The following is a 22440-nucleotide window of genomic DNA, read 5'->3' on the forward strand; positions in this document are numbered from 1 at the left end:
GCACCTCAAGAGGAGGCTTCTCTCAGCTCTAGGTATGTGAGAGGGGCCCTGAGTTTGCGGCCTCAAGTGGAATGGACACCGAGATGCCCTGACTCGAAATAAGGCCGGATATCCCTGCAGTGACTTGAATACAGGCTCGTCTTGCATCTTCCAAGATGAAAGGATGTCTGAATCCCCTGTGGAGACCACAGAGAAAGACCTAGTTCCCCACGTTAGCGCGACCGGAGGCCTCACATCCTTTGAAAACTCCAGAGGTACGCGGAGATCAGTGCCTCCAAAGGAGACGATGCTTGACTCCTCGTGAAAATTGATAGGAGTCCCAGGATTCCTGTGGCACGTGGAAAGGGACCCTTGGTCTCCCGCCGCAGCTGGAGAGGCGTCCCAATTGCCCTGCCAAGCCTCGAGGAGAATCCCGAGTTGTCCCTCGCAACTAGGCAGGAGTCCTGACGTCGCTGAACAAACACGTGGGTGGAAGGGCCATCCCCGTCGTAACTCGAGAATATACCCCAGGTTCCCACCGCAACTCGAGAAAAACCATGAGACTTCCCCCTCGCCGCTAGATGAGGCCCGATTCCCCTGCACTGCGTGCAGAGCAATTCCGTGTTGCACATCACACATGAAAGGAGCCTTGATTTCCTTGATGGCACTCCAGAGAAACCCCAAGAACACTGTTTCAAGGCTAGAGGGATCCCGAGGTCACTGTAGCAACAAGAAAGAGCTCCGTGGACCAAAAATCAACTCGAGATGAGAGGGTAGTCCATGGCTTCGACTCCAGAAGAATACCTCCTTACCACAAGTACCTCAAGAGGAGGCGTCTCTCAGCTCTAGGTATGTGAGAGGGACCCTGAGTTTGCGGCCTCAAGTGGAATGGACACCGCGATGCCCTGACGTGATATAAGGTCGGATATCCCTGCAGTGACTTGAATGCAGGCTCGTCTTGCATCTCCCAAGATGAAAGGATGTCTGAATCCCCTGTGGAGATCACAGAGAAAGACCTAGTTCCCCACCTCATCGTGACCGGAGGCCTCACATCCTTTGAAAAGTCCAGAGGTACGCGCAGATCAGTGCCTCCAACGGAGACGACGCCTGACTCCTCGTGAAACTTGATAGGAGTCCCAGGAATCCTGTGGCACGTGGAAAGGGACTCTTGGTCTCCCGCCTCAGCTGGAGAGGCGTCCCAATTGCCCTGCCAAGCCTCGAGGAGAATCCCGAGTTGTCCCTCGCAACGAGGCAGGAGTCCTGACGTCGCTGAACAAACACGTGGGTGGAAGGGCCATCCCCGTCGTAACTCGAGAATATACCCCAGGTTACCACCGCAACTCGAGAAAAACCATGAGACTTCCCCCTCGCCGCGAGATGAGGCCCGATTCCCCTGCACTGCATGCAGAGCAATTCCGTGTTGCACATCACACATGAAAGGAGCCTTGATTTCCTTGATGGCACTCCAGAGAAACCCCAAGAACACTGTTTCAAAGCTAGAGGGATCCTGAGGTCACTGTAGTAACACGAAAGAGCTCCGTGGACCAAAAATCAACTCGAGATGAGAGGTTAGTCCCTGGCTTCGACTCCAGAGGAATACCACCTTACCACAATCACCTCAAGAGGAGGCTTCTCTCAGCTCTAGCTATGTGAGAGGGACCCTTAGTTTGCGGCCTCAAGTGGAATGTACACTGCGATGCCCTGACGGGAAATAACGCCGGATATCCCTGCAGTGACTTGAATGCAGGCTCGTCTTGCATCTCCCAAGATGAAAGGATGTCTGAATCCCCTGTGCAGACCACAGAGAAAGACCTACTTCCCTACTTCATGGCGACCAGAGGCCTCACATCCTTTGAAAACTCCAGAGGTACGCAGAGATCAGTGCCTCCAAAGGAGAGGATGCCTGACTCCTCGTGAAACTTGATAGGAGTCCCAGGATTCCTGTGGCACGTGGAAAGGGACACTTGGTCTCCCGCCTCAGCTGGAGAGGCGTCCCAATTGCCCTGCCAAGCCTCGAGGAGAATCCCGAGTTGTCCCTCACAACTAGGCAGGAGTCCTGTCGTCGCTGAACAAACACGTGGGTGGAAGGGCCATCCCCGTCGTAACTCGAGAATATACCACAGGTTCCCGCCGCAATTCGAGAAAAACCATGAGACTTCCCCTCGCCGCGAGTTGAGGCCCGATTCCCCTGCTCTGCGTGCACAGCAATTCCGTGTTGCACATCACACATGAAAGGAGCCTTGATTTCCTTGATGGCACTCCAGAGAAACCCCAAGAACACTGTTTCAAGGCTAAAGGGATCCTGAGGTCACTGTAGCAACACGAAAGAGCTCCGTGGAACACAAATCAACTCGAGATGAGAGGTTAGTCCCTGGCTTCGACTCCAGAGGAATACCACCTTACCACAAGCACCTCAAGAGGAGGCTTCTCTCAGCTCTAGGTATGTGAGAGGGACCCTGAGTTTGCGGCCTCAAGTGGAATGAACACCGCGATGCCCTGGCTCGAAATATGGCCGGGTATCCCTGCAGTGACTTGAATGCAGGCTCGTCTTGCATCTCCCAAGACGAAAGGATGTCTGAATCCCCTGTGGAGACCACAGAGAAAGACCTAGTTCCCCACCTCATCGCGACCGGAGGCCTCACATCCTTTGAAAACTCCAGAGGTACACTGAGATCAGTGCCTCCAAAGGAGACGATGCCTGACTCCTCGTGAAACTTGATAGGAGTCCCAGGATTCCTGTGGCACGTGGAAAGGGACCCTTGGTCTCCCGACTCAGCTGGAGAGGCGTTCCTATTGCCCTGCCAAGCCTCGAGGAGAATCCCGAGTTTTCCCTCGCAACTAGGCAGGAGTCCTGACGTCGCTGAACAAACACGTGGGTGGAAGGGCCATCCCCGTCGGAACTCGAGAATATACCTCAGGTTGCCGACGCAACTCGAGAAAAACCATGAGACTTCCCCCTCGCCGCGAGATGAGGCCCGATTCCCCTGCACTGCGTGCAGAGCAATTCCGTGTTGCACATCACACATGAAAGGAGCCTTGATTTCCTTGATGGCACTCCAGAGAAACCCCAAGAACACTGTTTCAAGCCTAGAGGGATCCTGAGGTCACTGTAGCAAAACGAAAGAGCTCCGTGGACTAAAAATCAACTCGAGATGAGAGGTTAGTCCCTGGCTTCGACTCCAGAGGAATACCACCTTACCACAAGCACTTCAAGAGGAGGCTTCTCTCTGCTCTAGCTATGTGAGAGGGACCCTGAGTTTGCAGCCTCAAGTGGAATGGAGACCGCGATGCCCTGACTCGAAATAAGGCCGGATATCCCTGCAGTGACTTGAATGCAGGCTCGTCTTGCATCTCCCAAGACGAAAGGATGTGTGAATCCCCTGTGGAGACCACAGAGAAAGACCTAGTTCGCCACCTCATCGCGACCGGAGGCCTCACATCCTTTGAAAACTCCAGAGGTATGCGGAGATCAGTGACTCCAAAGGAGACGATGCCTGACTCCCCGTGAAACTTGATAGGAGTCCCAGGATTCCTGTGGCACTTGGAAAGGGACACTTGGTCTCCCGCCTCAGCTGGAGAGGCGTCCCAATTGCCCTGCCAAGCCTCGAGGAGAATCCCGAGTTGTCCCTCGCAACTAGGCAGGAGTCCTGACGTCGCTGAAGAAACAGGTGGGTTGAAGGGCCATCCCCATAGTAACTCGAGAATATACCCCAGGTTCCCACCGCAACTCGAGAAAAACCATGAGACTTCCCCCTCGCCGGGAGACTAGGCCCGATTCCCCTGCACTGCGTGCAGAGCAATTCCGTGTTGCACATCACACATGAAAGGAGCCTTGATTTCCTTGATGGCACTCCAGAGAAACCCCAAGAACACTGTTTCAAGGCTAGAGGGATCCTGAGGTCACTGTAGCAACATAAAAGAGCTCCGTGGACCAAGAATCAACTCGAGATGAGAGGTTAGTCCCTGGCTTCGACTCCAGAGGAATACCACCTTACCACAAGCACCTCAAGAGGAGGCTTCTCTCAGCTCTAGGTATGTGAGAGGGACCCTGAGTTTGCGGCCTCAAGTGGAAAGGACAACGCGATGCCCTGACTCGAAATAAGGCCGGATATCCCTGCAGTGACTTGAATGCAGGCTCGTCTTGCATCTCCCAAGACGAAAGGATGTCTGAATATCCTGTGTAGACCAAAGAGAAAGACCTAGTTCGCCACCTCATCGCGACCGGAGGCCTCACATCCTTTGAAAACTCCAGAGGTAAGCGGAGATCAGTGCCTCCAAAGAAGACGATGCCTGACTCCTAGTGAAACTTGATAGGAGTATCAGGATTCCTGTGGCACGTGGAAAGGGACCCTTGGTCTCCCGCCTCAGCTGGAGAGGCGTCCCAATTGCCCTGCCAAGCCTCGAGGAGAATCCCGAGTTGTCCCTCGCAAGTAGGCAGGAGTCCTGCCGTCGCTGAACAAACACGTGTGTGGAAGGGCCATCCCCGTCGTAACTCGAGAATGTACCCCAGGTTCCCGCCGCACCTCGAGAAAAACCATGAGACTTCCCCCTCGCCGCGAGCTGAGGCCCGATTCCCCTGCACTGCGTGCAGAGCAATTCCGTGTTGCGCATCACACATGAAAGGAGCCTTGATTTCCTTGATGGCACTCCAGAGAAACCCCAAGAACTCTGTTTCAAGGCTAGAGGGATCCTGAGGTCACTGTAGCAACACGAAAGAGCTCCGTGGACCAAAAATCAACTGGAGATTAGAGGTTAGTCCCTGGCTTCGACTCCAGAGGAAGACCACCTTACCATAAGCACCTCAAGAGGAGGCTTCTCTCAGCTCTAGGTATGTGAGAGGGACCCTGAGTTTGCAGCCTCAAGTGGAATGTACACCGCAATGCCCTGACTCGAAATAATGCTGGATATCCCTGCAGTGACTTGAATGCAGGCTTGTCTTGCATCTCCGAAGACGAAAGGATGTCTGAATCCCCTGTGGAGACAACAGAGAAAGACCTAGTTACTCACCTCATCGTGACCGGAGGCCTCACATCCTTTGAAAACTCCAGAGGTACGCGAAGATCAGTGCCTCCAAAGGAGAAGATGCCTGACTCCTCGTGAAACTTGATAGGAGTCCCAGGATTCCTGTGGCACGTGGAAAGGGACCCTTGGTCTCCCGCCTCAGCTGGAGAGGCATCCCAATTGCCCTGACAAGCCTCGAGGAGAATCCCCAGTTGTCCCTCGCAACTAGGCAGGAGTCCTGACGTCGCTGAACAAACACGTGGGTGGAAGGGTCATCCCCATTGTAACTCGAGAATATACCCCAGGTTCCCACCGCAACTCGAGAAAAACCATGAGACTTCCCCCTCGCCGCAAGATGAGGCCCGATTCCCCAGCACAGCATTCAATGCAATTCCGTGTTGCACATCACACATGAAAGGAGCCTTGATTTCCTTGATGGCACTCCAGAGAAACCCCAAGAACACTGTTTCAAGGCTAGAGGGATCCTGAGGTAACTGTAGCAACATGAAAGAGCTCCGTGGACCACAAATCAACTGGAGATGAGAGGTTAGTCCCTGGTTTCGACTCCAGAGGAATACCACCTTACCACAAGCACCTCAAGAGGAGGCTTCTCTCAGCTCTAGGTATGTGAGAGGGACCCTGAGTTTGCGGCCTCAAGTGGAATGGACACCGCGATGCCCTGACTCGAAATAAGGCCGGATATCCCTGCAGTGACTTGAATGCAGGCTTGTCTTGCATCTCCGAAGACGAAAGGATGTCTGAATCCCCTGTGGAGACCACAGAGAAAGACCTAGTTCCCCACCTCATCGTGACCGGAGGCCTCACATCCTTTGAAAACTCCAGAGGTACGCGGAGATCACTGCCTCCAAAGGAGACGATGCCTGACTCCTCGTGAAAGTTGATAGGAGTCCCAGGAATCCAGTGGAAAGGGACCCTTGGTCTCCCGCCTCAGCTGGAGAGGCGTCCCAATTGCCCTGCCAAGCCTCGAGGAGAATCCCGGGTTGTCCCTCGCAACTAGGCAGGAGTCCTGACGTCGCTGAACAAACACGTGTGTGGAAGGGCCATTCCCGTCGTAACTCGAGAATATACCCCAGGTTCCCACCGCAATTCGAGAAAAACCATGAGACTTCCCCCTCTCCGCGAGTTGAGGCCCGATTCCCCTGCACCTCGTGCAGAGCAGTTCCGTGTTGCACATCACACATGAAAGGAGCCTTGATTTCCTTGATGGCACTCCAGAGAAACCCCAAGAACACTGTTTCAAGGCTAGAGGGATCCTGAGGTCACTGTAGCAACACGAAAGAGCTCCGTGGAACACAAATCAACTGGAGATGAGAGGTTAGTTCCTGGCTTTGACTCCAGAGGAATACCACCTTACCACAAGCACCTCAAGAAGAGGCTTCTTTCAGCTCTAGGTATGTGAGAGGGACCCTGAGTTTGCGGCCACAAGTGGAATGGACACCGCAATGCCCTGACTCGAAATAATGCCGGATATCCCTGCAGTGACATGATTGCAGGCTCGTCTTGCATCTCCGAAGAAGAAAGGATGTCTGAATCCCCTGTGGAGACCACAGAGAAAGACCTAGTTCCCCACCTCATCGTGACTGGAGGCCTCACATCTTTTGAAAACTCCAGAGGTACACGGAGATCAGTGCCTCCCAAGGAGACCATGCCTGACTCCTCATGAAACTTGATAGGAGTCCCAGGAATCCTGTGGCACGTGGAAAGGGACCCTTGGTCTCCCGCCTCAGCTGGAGAGGCGTCCCAATTGCCCTGCCAAGCCTCGAGGAGAATCCCGGGTTGTCCCTCGCAACTAGGCAGGAGTCCTGTCGTCGCTGAAGAAACACGTGTGTGGAAAGGCCATCCCCGTCGTAACTCGAGAATATAACCCAGGTTCCCGCCGCAACTCGAGAAAAACCATGAGACTTCCCCCTCGCCGCGAGATGAGGCCCGATTCCCCTGCACTGCGTGCAGAGCAATTCCGTGCTGCACATCACACATGAAAGGAGCCTTGATTTCCTTGATGGCACTCCAGAGAATCCCCAAGAACACTGTTTCAAGGCTAGAGGGATCGTGAGGTCACTGTAGCCACACGAAAGAGCTCCGTGGACCAAAAATCAACTCGAGATGAGAGGTTAGTCCCTGGCTTCGACTCCAGAGGAATACCACCTTACCACAAGCACCTCAAGAGAAGGCTTCTCTCAGCTCTAGGTATGTGAGAGGGACCCTGAGTTTGTGGCCTCAAATGGAATGAACACCGCGATGCCCTGGCTCGAAATAAGGCCGGGTATCCCTGCAGTGACTTGAATGCAGGCTCGTCTTGCATCTCCCAAGACGAAAGGATGTCTGAATCCCCTGTGGAGACCACAGAGAAAGACCTAGTTCCCCACCTCATCGCGACCGGAGGCCTCACATACTTTGAAAACTCCAGAGGTACACTGAGATCAGTGCCTCCAAAGGAGACGATGCCTGACTCCTCGTGAAACTTGATAGGAGTCCCAGGATTCCTGTGACACGTGGAAAGGGACCCTTGGTCTCCCGACTCAGCTGGAGAGGCGTCCCTATTGCCCTGCCAAGCCTCGAGGAGAATCCCGAGTTGTCCCTCGCAACTAGGCAGGAGTCCTGACGTCGCTGAACAAACACGTGTGTGGAAGGGCCATCCCCGTCGGAACTCGAGAATATACCTCAGGTTGCCGACGCAACTCGAGAAAAACCATGAGACTTCCCCCTTGCCGGGAGATGAGGCCCGATTCCCCTGCACTGCATGCAGAGCAATTCCGTGTTGCACATCACACATGAAAGGAGCCTTGATTTCCTTGATGGCACTCCAGAGAAACCCCAAGAACACTGTTTCAAGCCTAGAGGGATCCTGAGGTCACTGTAGCAAAACGAAAGAGCTCCGTGGACTAAAAATCAAATCGAGATGAGAGGTTAGTCCCTGGCTTCGACTCCAGAGGAATACCACCTTACCACAAGCACCTCAAGAGGAGGCTTCTCTCTGCTCTAGCTATGTGAGAGGGACCCTGAGTTTGCAGCCTCAAGTGGAATGGAGACCGCGATGCCCTGACTCGAAATAAGGCCGGATATCCCTGCAGTGACTTGAATGCAGGCTCGTCTTGCATCTCCCAAGACGAAAGGATGTGTGAATCCCCTGTGGAGACCACAGAGAAAGACCTAGTTCCCCACCTCATCGCGACCGGAGGCCTCACATCCTTTGAAAACTCCAGAGGTATGCGGAGATCAGTGACTCCACAGGAGAGGATGCCTCACTCCTCGTGAAACTTGATAGGAGTTCCAGGATTCCTGTGGCACTTGGAAAGGGACACTTGGTCACACGCCTCAGCTGGAGAGGCGTCCCAATTGCCCTGCCAAGCCTCGAGGAGAATCCCGAGTTGTCCCTCGCAACTAGGCAGGAGTCCTGACGTCGGTGAAGAAACAGGTGGGTGGAAGGGCCATCCCCATAGTAACTCGAGAATATACCCCAGGTTCCCGCTGCAACTCGAGAAAAACCATGAGACTTCCCCCTCGCCGGGAGACGAGGCCCGATTCCCCTGCACTGCGTGTAGAGCAATTCCGTGTTGCACATCACACATGAAAGGAGCCTTGATTTCCTTGATGGCACTCCAGAGAAACCCGAAGAACACTGTTTCAAGGCTAGAGGGATCCTTAGGACACTGTAGCAACATAAAAGAGCTCCGTGGACCAAGAATCAACTCGAGATGAGAGGTTAGTCCCTGGCTTCGACTCCAGAGGAATACCACCTTACCACAAGCACCTCAAGAGGAGGCTTCTCTCAGCTCTAGGTATGTGAGAGGGACCCTGAGTTTGCGGCCTCAAGTGGAAAGGACAACGCGATGCCCTGACTCGAAATAAGGCCGGATATCCCTGCAGTGACTTGAATGCAGGCTCGTCTTGCATCTCCCAAGACGAAAGGATGTCTGAATATCCTGTGGAGACCAAAGAGAAAGACCTAGTTCGCCACCTCATCGCGACCGGAGGCCTCACATCCTTTGAAAACTCCAGAGGTAAGCAGAGATCAGTGCCTCCAAAGAAGACGATGCCTGACTCCTAGTGAAACTTGATAGGAGTCCCAGGATTCCTGTGGCACGTGGAAAGGGACACTTGGTCTCCCGCCTCAGCTGGAGAGGCGTCCCAATTGCCCTGCCAAGCCTCGAGGAGAATCCCGAGTTGTCCCTCGCAACAAGGCAGGAGTCCTGCCATCGCTGAACAAACACGTGTGTGGAAGGGCCATCCCCGTCGTAACTAGAGAATATACCCCAGGTTCCCGCCGCAACTCGAGAAAAACCATGAGACTTCCCCCTCGCCGCGAGCTGAGGTCCGATTCCCCTGCACTGCGTGCAGAGCAATTCCGTGTTGCGCATCACACATGAAAGGAGCCTTGATTTCCTTGATGGCACTCCAGAGAAACCCCAAGAACACTGTTTCAAGGCTAGAGGGATCCTGAGGTCACTGTAGCAACACGAAAGAGCTCCGTGGACCAAAAATCAACTCGAGATGAGAGGTTAGTCCCTGGCTTCGACTCAGAATGGATACCACCTTACCACAAGCACCTCAAGAGGAGGCTTCTCTCAGCTCTAGCTATGTGAGAGGGACCCTGACTTTGCGGCCTCAAGTGGAATGGACACCGCGATGCCCTGACTCGAAATAAGGCCGAATATCCCTGCAGTGACTTGAATGCAGGCTCGTCTTGCATCTCCCAAGACGAAAGGATGTCTGAATCCCCTGTGGAGACCACAGAGAAAGACCTAGTTCGCCACCTCATCGCGACCGGAGGCCTCACATCCTTTGAAAACTCCAGAGGTACGCGGAGATCAGTGCCTCCAAAGGAGACGATGCCTGACTCCTCGTGAAACTTGATAGGAGTCCCAGGATTCCTGTGGCACGTGGAAAGGGACCCTTGGTCTCCCGCCTCAGCTGGAGAGGAGTCCCAATTGCCCTGCCAAGCCTCGAGGAGAATCCCGAGTTGTCCCTCGCAACTAGGCAGGAGTCCTGACGTCGCTGAACAAACACGTGGGTGGAAGGGCCAGCCCCGTCTTAACTCGAGAATATACCCCAGGTTCCCGCCGCAACTCGAGAAAAACCATGAGACTTCCCCCTCGCCGCGAGATGAGGCCCGATTCCCCTGCACTGCGTGCAGTGCAATTCCGTGTTGCACATCACACATGAAAGGAGCCTTGATTTCCTTGATGGCACTCCAGAGAAAACGCAAGAACACTGTTTCAAGGCAGGAGGGATCCTGAGGTCACTGTAGCAACACGAAAGAGCTCCGTGGACCCAGAATCAACTCGAGATGAGAGGTTAGCCCCTGGCTTCGACTCCAGAGGAATACCCCCTTACCACAAGCACCTCAAGAGGAGGCTTCTCTCAGCTCTAGCTATGTGAGAGGGACCCTGAGTTTGCGGCCTCAAGTGGAAAGGACACCGCGATGCCCTGACTCGAAAAAATGCCGGATATCCCTACAGTGACTTGAATGCAGGCTCGTCTTGCATCTCCCAAGACGAAAGGATGTCTGAATCCACTGTGGAGACCACAGAGAAAGACCTAGTTCCCCACCTCATCGCGACCGGAGGCCTCACATCCTTTGAAAACTCAAGAGGTACGCAGAGATCAGTGCCTCCAAAGGAGACGATTCGTGACTCCTCGTGAAACTTGATAGGAGTCCCAGGATTCTTGTTGCACGTGGAAAGGGAGCGTTGGTGTCCCGCCTCAGCTGGAGAGGCGCCCCAATTGCCCTGCCAAGCCTCGAGGAGAATCCCGAGTTGTCCCTCGCAACTAGGCAGGAGTCCTGACGTCGCTGAACAAACACGTGGGTGGAAGGGCCATCCCCGTCGTAACTCGAGAATATACCACAGGTTCCCGCCGCAACTCGAGAAGAACCATGAGACTTCCCCCTCGCCGCGAGATGAGGCCCGATTCCCCTGCACTGCGTGCAGAGCAATTCCGTGTTGCACATCACTCATGAAAGGAGCCTTGATTTCCCTGATGGCACTCCAGAGAAATCCCAAGAACACTCTTTCAAGGCTAGAGGGATCCTGAGGTCACTGTAGCCACACGAAAGAGCTCCGGGGACCAAGAATCAACTCGAGATGAGAGGTTAGTCCCTGGCTTCGACTCCAGAGGAATACCACCTTACCACAAGCACCTCAAGAGGAGGCTTCTCTCAGCTCTAGGTAAGTGAGAGGGACCCTGAGTTTGCGGCCTCAAGTGGAATGGACACCGCAATGCCCTGACTCGAAATAATGCTGGATATCCCTGCAGTGACTTGAATGCAGGCTTGTCTTGCATCTCCGAAGACGAAAGGATGTCTGAATCCCCTGTGGAGACAACAGAGAAAGACCTAGTTCCTCACCTCATCGTGACCGGAGGCCTCATATCCTTTGAAAACTCCAGAGGTACGCGAAGATCAGTGCCTCCAAAGGAGAAGATGCCTGACTCCTCGTGAAACTTGATAGGAGTCCCAGGATTCCTGTGGCACGTGGAAAGGGACCCTTGGTCTCCCGCCTCAGCTGGAGAGGCGTCCCAATTGCCCTGCCAAGCCTCGAGGAGAATCCCGAGTTGTCCCTCGCAACTAGGCAGGAGTCCTGCCGTCGCTGAACAAACACGTGTGTCGAAGGGCCATCCCCGTCGTAACTCGAGAATATACCCCAGGTTTCCGCCGCAACTCGAGAAAAACCATGAGACTTCCCCCTCGCCGCGAGATGAGGCCCGATTCCCCTGCACTGCATGCAGAGCAATTCCGTGTTGCACATCAAACATGAAAGGAGCCTTGATTTCCTTGATGGCACTAAAGAGAAACCCCAAGAACACTGTTTCAAGGCTAGAGGGATCCTGAGGTCACTGTAGCCACACGAAAGAGCTCCGTGGACCAAAAATCAACTCGAGATGAGAGGTTAGTCCCTGGCTTCGACTCCAGAGGAATACCACCTTACCACAAGCACCTCAAGAGGAGGCTTCTCCCAGCTCCAGCTATGTGAGAGGGACCCTGAGTTTGCGGCCTCAAATGGAATGGACACTGCGATGCCCTGACGGGAAATAACGCCGGATATCCCTGCAGTGACTTGAATGCAGGCTCGTCTTGCATCTCCCAAGACGAAAGGATGTCTGAATCCCCTGTGGAGACCAGAGAGAAAGAACTAATTCCCCACCTTATCGCGACCATAGGACTCAAATCCTTTGAAAACTCCAGAGGTACGCGGAGATCAGTGCCTCCAAAGGAGACGATGCCTGACTCCTCGTGAAACTTGATAGGAGTCCCAGGATTCCTGTGCACGTGGAAAGGGACCCTTGGTCTCCCGCCTCAGCTGGAGAGGCGTCCCAACTGCCCTGCCAAGCCTCCAGGAGAATCCCGAGTTGTCCCTCGCAACTAGGCAGGAGTCCTGACGTCGCTGAACAAACATGTGGGTGGAAGGGCCATCCCCGTCGCAACTCGAGAATATACCACAGGTTCCCGCCGCAACTCGAGAAAAACCATGAGACTTCCCTCTCGCCGCGAGATGAGGCCCGATTCCCCTGCACTGCGTGCAGAGCAATTCCGTGTTGCACATCACACATGAAAGGAGCCTTGATTTCCTTGATGGCACTCCAGAGAAACCCCAAGAACACTGTTTCAAGGCTAGAGGGATCCTGAGGTCACTGTAGCAACCCGAAAGAGCTCCGTGCACCAAAAATCAACTCGAGATGAGAGATTAGTCCCTGGCTTCGACTCCAGAGGAATACCACCTTACCACAAGCACCTCAAGAGGAGGCTTCCCTCAGCTCTAGCTATGTGAGAGGGACCCTGAGTTTGCGGCCTCAAGTGGAATGGACACCGCAATGCCCTGACTCGAAAAAAGGCCGGATATTCCTGCAGTGACTTGAATGCAGGCTTGTCTTGCATCTCCCAAAACGAAAGGATGTCTGAATCCCCTGTGGAGACCACAGAGAAAGACCTAGTTCCCCACCTCATCGCGACCGGAGGCCTCACATCCTTTGAAAACTCCAGAGGTACGCGGAGATCAGTGCCTCCAAAGGAGACGATGCCTGACTCCTCGTGAAACTTGATAGGAGTCCCAGGATTCCTGTGGCACGTGGATAGGGACCCTTGGTCTCCCGCCTCAGCTGGAGAGGCGTCCCAATTGCCCTGCCAAGCCTCGAGGAGAATCCTGAATTGTCCCTCGCAACTAGGCAGGAGTCCTGACGTCGCTGAACAAACATGTGGGTGGAAGGGCCATCCCCGTCGTAACTCGAGAATATAACCCAGGTTCCCGCCGCAACTCGAGAAAAACCATGAGACTTCCCCCTCGCCGCGAGATGAGGCCCGATTCCCCTGCACTGCGTGCAGAGCAATTCCGTGCTGCACATCACACATGAAAGGAGCCTTGATTTCCTTAATGGCACTCCAGAGAATCCCCAAGAACACTGTTTCAAGGCTAGAGGGATCGTGAGGTCACTGTAGCCACACGAAAGAGCTCCGTGGACCAAAAATCAACTCGAGATGAGAGGTTAGTCCCTGGCTTCGACTCCAGAGGAATACCACCTTACCACAAGCACCTCAAGAGGAGGCTTCTCTCAGCTCTAGGTATGTGAGAGGGACCCTGAGTTTGCGGCCTCAAGTGGAATGAACACCGCGATGCCCTGGCTCAAAATAAGGCCGGGTATCCCTGCAGTGACTTGAATGCAGGCTCGTCTTGCATCTCCCAAGACGAAAGGATGTCTGAATCCCCTGTGGAGACCACAGAGAAAGACCTAGTTCCCCACCTCATCGCGACCGGAGGCCTCACATACTTTGAAAACTCCAGAGGTACACTGAGATCAGTGCCTCCAAAGGAGACGATGCCTGACTCCTCGTGAAACTTGATAGGAGTCCCAGGATTCCTGTGGCACGTGGAAAGGGACCCTTGGTCTCCCGACTCAGCTGGAGAGGCGTCCCTATTGCCCTGCCAAGCCTCGAGGAGAATCCCGAGTTGTCCCTCGCAACTAGGCAGGAGTCCTGACGTCACTGAACAAACACGTGGGTGGAAGGGCCATCCCCGTCGGAACTCGGGAATATACCTCAGGTTGCCGACGCAACTCGAGAAAAACCATGAGACTTCCCCCTCGCCGGGAGATGAGGCCCGATTCCCCTGCACTGCGTGCAGAGCAATTCCGTGTTGCACATTACACATGAAAGGAGCCTTGATTTCCTTGATGGCACTCCAGAGAAACCCCAAGAACACTGTTTCAAGCCTAGAGGGATCCTGAGGTCACTGTAGCAAAACGAAAGAGCTCCGTGGACTAAAAATCAAATAAGATGAGAGGTTAGTCCCTGGCTTCGACTCCAGAGGAATACCACCTTACCACAAGCACCTCAAGAGGAGGCTTCTCTCTGCTCTAGCTATGTGAGAGGGACCCTGAGTTTGCAGCCTCAAGTGGAATGGAGACCGCGATGCCCTGACTCGAAATAAGGCAGGATATCCCTGCAGTGACTTGAATGCAGGCTCGTCTTGCATCTCCCAAGACGAAAGGATGTCTGAATATCCTGTGGAGACAACAGAGAAAGACCTAGTTCCTCACCTCATCGTGACCGGATGCCTCACATCCTTTGAAAACTCCAGAGGTACGCGAAGATCAGTGCCTCCAAAGGAGAAGATGCCTGACTCCTCGTGAAACTTGATAGGAGTCCCAGGATTCCTGTGGCACGTGGAAAGGGACCCTTGGTCTCCCGCCTCAGCTGGAGAGGCGTCCCAATTGCCCTGCCAAGCCTCGAGGAGAATCCCGAGTTGTCCCTCGCAACTAGGCAGGAGTCCTGCCGTCGCTGAACAAACACGTGTGTGGAAGGGCCATCCCCGTTGTAACTCGAGAATATACCAGAGGTTCCCGCCGCAACTCGAGAAAAACCATGAGATTTCCCCCTCGCCGCGAGATGAGGCCCGATTCCCCCGCACTGCGTGCAGAGCAATTCCATGTTGCACATCACACATGAAAAGAGACTTGATTTCCTTGATGGCACACCAGAGAAACTCCAAGAACACTGTTTCAAGGCTAGAGGGATCCTGAGGTCACTGTAGCCACACGAAAGTGCTCCGTGGACCAAAAATCAACTCGAGATGAGAGGTTAGTAACTGGCTTCGACTCCAGAGGAAACCACCTTTCCACAAGCAGCTCAAGAGGAGGCTTCTCTGAGCTCTAGGTATGTGAGAGGGACCCTGAGTTTGCGGCCTCAAGTGGAAAGGACACCGCGATGCCCTGACTCGAAAAAATGCCGGATATCCCTACAGTGACTTAAATGCAGGCTCGTCTTGCATCTCCCAAGACGAAAGGATGTCTGAATCCACTGTGGAGACCACAGAGAAAGACCTAGTTCCCCACCTCATCGCGACCGGAGGCCTCACATCCTTTGAAAACTCCAGAGGTACGCAGAGATCAGTGCCTCCAAAGGAGAAGATGCCTGACTCCTCGTGAAACTTGATAGGAGTCCCAGGATTCCTGTGGCACGTGGAAAGGGACCCTTGGTCTCCCGCCTCAGCTGGAGAGGCGTCCCAATTGCCCTGCCAAGCCTCGAGGAGAATCCCGAGTTGTCCCTCGCAACTAGGCAGGAGTCCTGACGTCGCTGAACAAACACGTGTGTGGAAGGGCCATCCCCGTCGTAACTCGAGAATATACCCCAGGTTTCCGCCGCAACTCGAGAAAAACCATGAGACTTCCCCCTCGCCGCGAGATGAGGCCCGATTCCCCTGCACTGCGTGCAGAGCAATTCCATGTTGCACATCACACATGAAAAGAGACTTGATTTCCTTGATGGCACACAAGAGAAACTCCAAGAACACTGTTTCAACGCTAGAGGGATCCTGTGGTCACTGTAGCCACACGAAAGAGCTCCGTGGACCAAAAATCAACTCGAGATGAGAGATTAGTAACTGGCTTCGACTCCAGAGGAAACCACCTTACCACAAGCACCTAAAGAGGAGGCTTCTCTCAGCTATAGGTATGTGAGAGGGACCCTGAGTTTGCGGCCTCAAGTGGAATGGACACCGCGATGCCCTGACTCGAAATAAGGCCGAATATCCCTGCAGTGACTTGAATGCAGGCTCGTCTTGCATCTCCCAAGACGAAAGGATGTCTGCATCCCCTGTGGAGACCACAGAGAAAGACCTAGTTCGCCACCTCATCGCGACTGGAGGCCTCACATCCTTTGAAAACTCCAGAGGTACGCGGAGATCAGTGCCTCCAAAGGAGACGATGCCTGACTCCTCGTGAAACTTGATAGGAGTCCCAGGATTCTTGTTGCACGTGGAAAGGGAGCGTTGGTGTCCCGCCTCAGCTGGAGAGGCGCCCCAATTGCCCTGCCAAGCCTCGAGGAGAATCCCGAGTTGTCCCTCGCAACTAGGCAGGAGTCCTGACGTCGCTGAACAAACACGTGGGTGGAAGGGCCATCCCCGTCGTAACTCGAGAATATACCACAGGTTCCCGCCGCAACTCGAGAAGAACCATGAGACTTCCCCCTCGCCGCGAGATGAGGCCCGATTCCCCTGCACTGCGTGCAGAGCAATTCCGTGTTGCACATCACTCATGAAAGGAGCCTTGATTTCCCTGATGGCACTCCAGAGAAATCCCAAGAACACTCTTTCAAGGCTAGAGGGATCCTGAGGTCACTGTAGCCACACGAAAGAGCTCCGGGGACCAAGAATCAACTCGAGATGAGAGGTTAGTCCCTGGCTTCGACTCCAGAGGAATACCACCTTACCACAAGCACCTCAAGAGGAGGCTTCTCTCAGCTCTAGGTAAGTGAGAGGGACCCTGAGTTTGCGGCCTCAAGTGGAATGGACACCGCAATGCCCTGACTCGAAATAATGCTGGATATCCCTGCAGTGACTTGAATGCAGGCTTGTCTTGCATCTCCGAAGACGAAAGGATGTCTGAATCCCCTGTGGAGACAACAGAGAAAGACCTAGTTCCTCACCTCATCGTGACCGGAGGCCTCATATCCTTTGAAAACTCCAGAGGTACGCGAAGATCAGTGCCTCCAAAGGAGAAGATGCCTGACTCCTCGTGAAACTTGATAGGAGTCCCAGGATTCCTGTGGCACGTGGAAAGGGACCCTTGGTCTCCCGCCTCAGCTGGAGAGGCGTCCCAATTGCCCTGCCAAGCCTCGAGGAGAATCCCGAGTTGTCCCTCGCAACTAGGCAGGAGTCCTGCCGTCGCTGAACAAACACGTGTGTCGAAGGGCCATCCCCGTCGTAACTCGAGAATATACCCCAGGTTTCCGCCGCAACTCGAGAAAAACCATGAGACTTCCCCCTCGCCGCGAGATGAGGCCCGATTCCCCTGCACTGCATGCAGAGCAATTCCGTGTTGCACATCAAACATGAAAGGAGCCTTGATTTCCTTGATGGCACTAAAGAGAAACCCCAAGAACACTGTTTCAAGGCTAGAGGGATCCTGAGGTCACTGTAGCCACACGAAAGAGCTCCGTGGACCAAAAATCAACTCGAGATGAGAGGTTAGTCCCTGGCTTCGACTCCAGAGGAATACCACCTTACCACAAGCACCTCAAGAGGAGGCTTCTCCCAGCTCCAGCTATGTGAGAGGGACCCTGAGTTTGCGGCCTCAAATGGAATGGACACTGCGATGCCCTGACGGGAAATAACGCCGGATATCCCTGCAGTGACTTGAATGCAGGCTCGTCTTGCATCTCCCAAGACGAAAGGATGTCTGAATCCCCTGTGGAGACCAGAGAGAAAGAACTAATTCCCCACCTTATCGCGACCATAGGACTCAAATCCTTTGAAAACTCCAGAGGTACGCGGAGATCAGTGCCTCCAAAGGAGACGATGCCTGACTCCTCGTGAAACTTGATAGGAGTCCCAGGATTCCTGTGTCACGTGGAAAGGGACCCTTGGTCTCCCGCCTCAGCTGGAGAGGCGTCCCAACTGCCCTGCCAAGCCTCCAGGAGAATCCCGAGTTGTCCCTCGCAACTAGGCAGGAGTCCTGACGTCGCTGAACAAACATGTGGGTGGAAGGGCCATCCCCGTCGCAACTCGAGAATATACCACAGGTTCCCGCCGCAACTCGAGAAAAACCATGAGACTTCCCTCTCGCCGCGAGATGAGGCCCGATTCCCCTGCACTGCGTGCAGAGCAATTCCGTGTTGCACATCACACATGAAAGGAGCCTTGATTTCCTTGATGGCACTCCAGAGAAACCCCAAGAACACTGTTTCAAGGCTAGAGGGATCCTGAGGTCACTGTAGCAACCCGAAAGAGCTCCGTGCACCAAAAATCAACTCGAGATGAGAGATTAGTCCCTGGCTTCGACTCCAGAGGAATACCACCTTACCACAAGCACCTCAAGAGGAGGCTTCCCTCAGCTCTAGCTATGTGAGAGGGACCCTGAGTTTGCGGCCTCAAGTGGAATGGACACCGCAATGCCCTGACTCGAAAAAAGGCCGGATATTCCTGCAGTGACTTGAATGCAGGCTTGTCTTGCATCTCCCAAAACGAAAGGATGTCTGAATCCCCTGTGGAGACCACAGAGAAAGACCTAGTTCCCCACCTCATCGCGACCGGAGGCCTCACATCCTTTGAAAACTCCAGAGGTACGCGGAGATCAGTGCCTCCAAAGGAGACGATGCCTGACTCCTCGTGAAACTTGATAGGAGTCCCAGGATTCCTGTGGCACGTGGATAGGGACCCTTGGTCTCCCGCCTCAGCTGGAGAGGCGTCCCAATTGCCCTGCCAAGCCTCGAGGAGAATCCTGAATTGTCCCTCGCAACTAGGCAGGAGTCCTGACGTCGCTGAACAAACATGTGGGTGGAAGGGCCATCCCCGTCGTAACTCGAGAATATAACCCAGGTTCCCGCCGCAACTCGAGAAAAACCATGAGACTTCCCCCTCGCCGCGAGATGAGGCCCGATTCCCCTGCACTGCGTGCAGAGCAATTCCGTGCTGCACATCACACATGAAAGGAGCCTTGATTTCCTTAATGGCACTCCAGAGAATCCCCAAGAACACTGTTTCAAGGCTAGAGGGATCCTGAGGTCACTGTAGCCACACGAAAGAGCTCCGTGGACCAAAAATCAACTCGAGATGAGAGGTTAGTCCCTGGCTTCGACTCCAGAGGAATACCACCTTACCACAAGCACCTCAAGAGGAGGCTTCTCTCAGCTCTAGGTATGTGAGAGGGACCCTGAGTTTGCGGCCTCAAGTGGAATGAACACCGCGATGCCCTGGCTCAAAATAAGGCCGGGTATCCCTGCAGTGACTTGAATGCAGGCTCGTCTTGCATCTCCCAAGACGAAAGGATGTCTGAATCCCCTGTGGAGACCACAGAGAAAGACCTAGTTCCCCACCTCATCGCGACCGGAGGCCTCACATACTTTGAAAACTCCAGAGGTACACTGAGATCAGTGCCTCCAAAGGAGACGATGCCTGACTCCTCGTGAAACTTGATAGGAGTCCCAGGATTCCTGTGGCACGTGGAAAGGGACCCTTGGTCTCCCGACTCAGCTGGAGAGGCGTCCCTATTGCCCTGCCAAGCCTCGAGGAGAATCCCGAGTTGTCCCTCGCAACTAGGCAGGAGTCCTGACGTCACTGAACAAACACGTGGGTGGAAGGGCCATCCCCGTCGGAACTCGGGAATATACCTCAGGTTGCCGACGCAACTCGAGAAAAACCATGAGACTTCCCCCTCGCCGGGAGATGAGGCCCGATTCCCCTGCACTGCGTGCAGAGCAATTCCGTGTTGCACATTACACATGAAAGGAGCCTTGATTTCCTTGATGGCACTCCAGAGAAACCCCAAGAACACTGTTTCAAGCCTAGAGGGATCCTGAGGTCACTGTAGCAAAACGAAAGAGCTCCGTGGACTAAAAATCAAATAAGATGAGAGGTTAGTCCCTGGCTTCGACTCCAGAGGAATACCACCTTACCACAAGCACCTCAAGAGGAGGCTTCTCTCTGCTCTAGCTATGTGAGAGGGACCCTGAGTTTGCAGCCTCAAGTGGAATGGAGACCGCGATGCCCTGACTCGAAATAAGGCCGGATATCCCTGCAGTGACTTGAATGCAGGCTCGTCTTGCATCTCCCAAGACGAAAGGATGTCTGAATATCCTGTGGAGACAACAGAGAAAGACCTAGTTCCTCACCTCATCGTGACCGGATGCCTCACATCCTTTGAAAACTCCAGAGGTACGCGAAGATCAGTGCCTCCAAAGGAGAAGATGCCTGACTCCTCGTGAAACTTGATAGGAGTCCCAGGATTCCTGTGGCACGTGGAAAGGGACCCTTGGTCTCCCGCCTCAGCTGGAGAGGCGTCCCAATTGCCCTGCCAAGCCTCGAGGAGAATCCCGAGTTGTCCCTCGCAACTAGGCAGGAGTCCTGCCGTCGCTGAACAAACACGTGTGTGGAAGGGCCATCCCCGTTGTAACTCGAGAATATACCAGAGGTTCCCGCCGCAACTCGAGAAAAACCATGAGATTTCCCCCTCGCCGCGAGATGAGGCCCGATTCTCCCGCACTGCGTGCAGAGCAATTCCATGTTGCACATCACACATGAAAAGAGACTTGATTTCCTTGATGGCACACCAGAGAAACTCCAAGAACACTGTTTCAAGGCTAGAGGGATCCTGAGGTCACTGTAGCCAAACGAAAGTGCTCCGTGGACCAAAAATCAACTCGAGATGAGAGGTTAGTAACTGGCTTCGACTCCAGAGGAAACCACCTTTCCACAAGCAGCTCAAGAGGAGGCTTCTCTGAGCTCTAGGTATGTGAGAGGGACCCTGAGTTTGCGGCCTCAAGTGGAAAGGACACCGCGATGCCCTGACTCGAAAAAATGCCGGATATCCCTACAGTGACTTAAATGCAGGCTCGTCTTGCATCTCCCAAGACGAAAGGATGTCTGAATCCACTGTGGAGACCACAGAGAAAGACCTAGTTCCCCACCTCATCGCGACCGGAGGCCTCACATCCTTTGAAAACTCCAGAGGTACGCAGAGATCAGTGCCTCCAAAGGAGAAGATGCCTGACTCCTCGTGAAACTTGATAGGAGTCCCAGGATTCCTGTGGCACGTGGAAAGGGACCCTTGGTCTCCCGCCTCAGCTGGAGAGGCGTCCCAATTGCCCTGCCAAGCCTCGAGGAGAATCCCGAGTTGTCCCTCGCAACTAGGCAGGAGTCCTGACGTCGCTGAACAAACACGTGTGTGGAAGGGCCATCCCCGTCGTAACTCGAGAATATACCCCAGGTTTCCGCCGCAACTCGAGAAAAACCATGAGACTTCCCCCTCGCCGCGAGATGAGGCCCGATTCCCCTGCACTGCGTGCAGAGCAATTCCATGTTGCACATCACACATGAAAAGAGACTTGATTTCCTTGATGGCACACAAGAGAAACTCCAAGAACACTGTTTCAACGCTAGAGGGATCCTGTGGTCACTGTAGCCACACGAAAGAGCTCCGTGGACCAAAAATCAACTCGAGATGAGAGATTAGTAACTGGCTTCGACTCCAGAGGAAACCACCTTACCACAAGCACCTAAAGAGGAGGCTTCTCTCAGCTATAGGTATGTGAGAGGGACCCTGAGTTTGCGGCCTCAAGTGGAATGGACACCGCGATGCCCTGACTCGAAATAAGGCCGAATATCCCTGCAGTGACTTGAATGCAGGCTCGTCTTGCATCTCCCAAGACGAAAGGATGTCTGCATCCCCTGTGGAGACCACAGAGAAAGACCTAGTTCGCCACCTCATCGCGACTGGAGGCCTCACATCCTTTGAAAACTCCAGAGGTACGCGGAGATCAGTGCCTCCAAAGGAGACGATGCCTGACTCCTCGTGAAACTTGATAGGAGTCCCAGGATTCCTGTGGCACGTGGAAAGGGACCCTTGGTCTCCCGCCTCAGCTGGAGAGGCGTCCCAATTGCCCTGCCAAGCCTCGAGGAGAATCCCGAGTTGTCCCTCGCAACTAGGCAGGAGTCCTGACGTCGCTGAACAAACACGTGGGTGGAAGGGCCATCCCCGTCGTAACTCGAGAATATACCCCAGGTTCCCGCCGCAACTCGAGAAGAACCATGAGACTTCCCCCTCGCCGCGAGATGAGGCCCGATTCCCCTGCACTGCGTGCAGAGCAATTCCGTGTTGCACATCACTCATGAAAGGAGCCTTGATTTCCCTGATGGCACTCCAGAGAAACCCCAAGAACACTGTTTCAAGGCTAGAGGGATCCTGAGGTCACTGTAGCCACACGGAAGAGCTCCGGGGACCAAGAATCAACTCGAGATGAGAGGTTAGTCCCTGGCTTCGACTCCAGAGGAATACCACCTTACCACAAGCACCTCAAGAGGAGGCTTCTCTCAGCTCTAGGTAAGTGAGAGGGACCCTGAGTTTGCGGCCTCAAGTGGAATGGACACCACAATGCCCTGACTCGAAATAAGGCCGGATATCCCTGCAGTGACTTGAGTGCAGACTCGTCTTGCATCTCCCAAGATGAAGGGATGT

The sequence above is a fragment of the Cervus elaphus genome, chromosome 22 (assembly GCF_910594005.1).
Source record: "Cervus elaphus chromosome 22, mCerEla1.1, whole genome shotgun sequence".
NCBI classification, from domain to species: domain Eukaryota; kingdom Metazoa; phylum Chordata; class Mammalia; order Artiodactyla; family Cervidae; genus Cervus; species Cervus elaphus.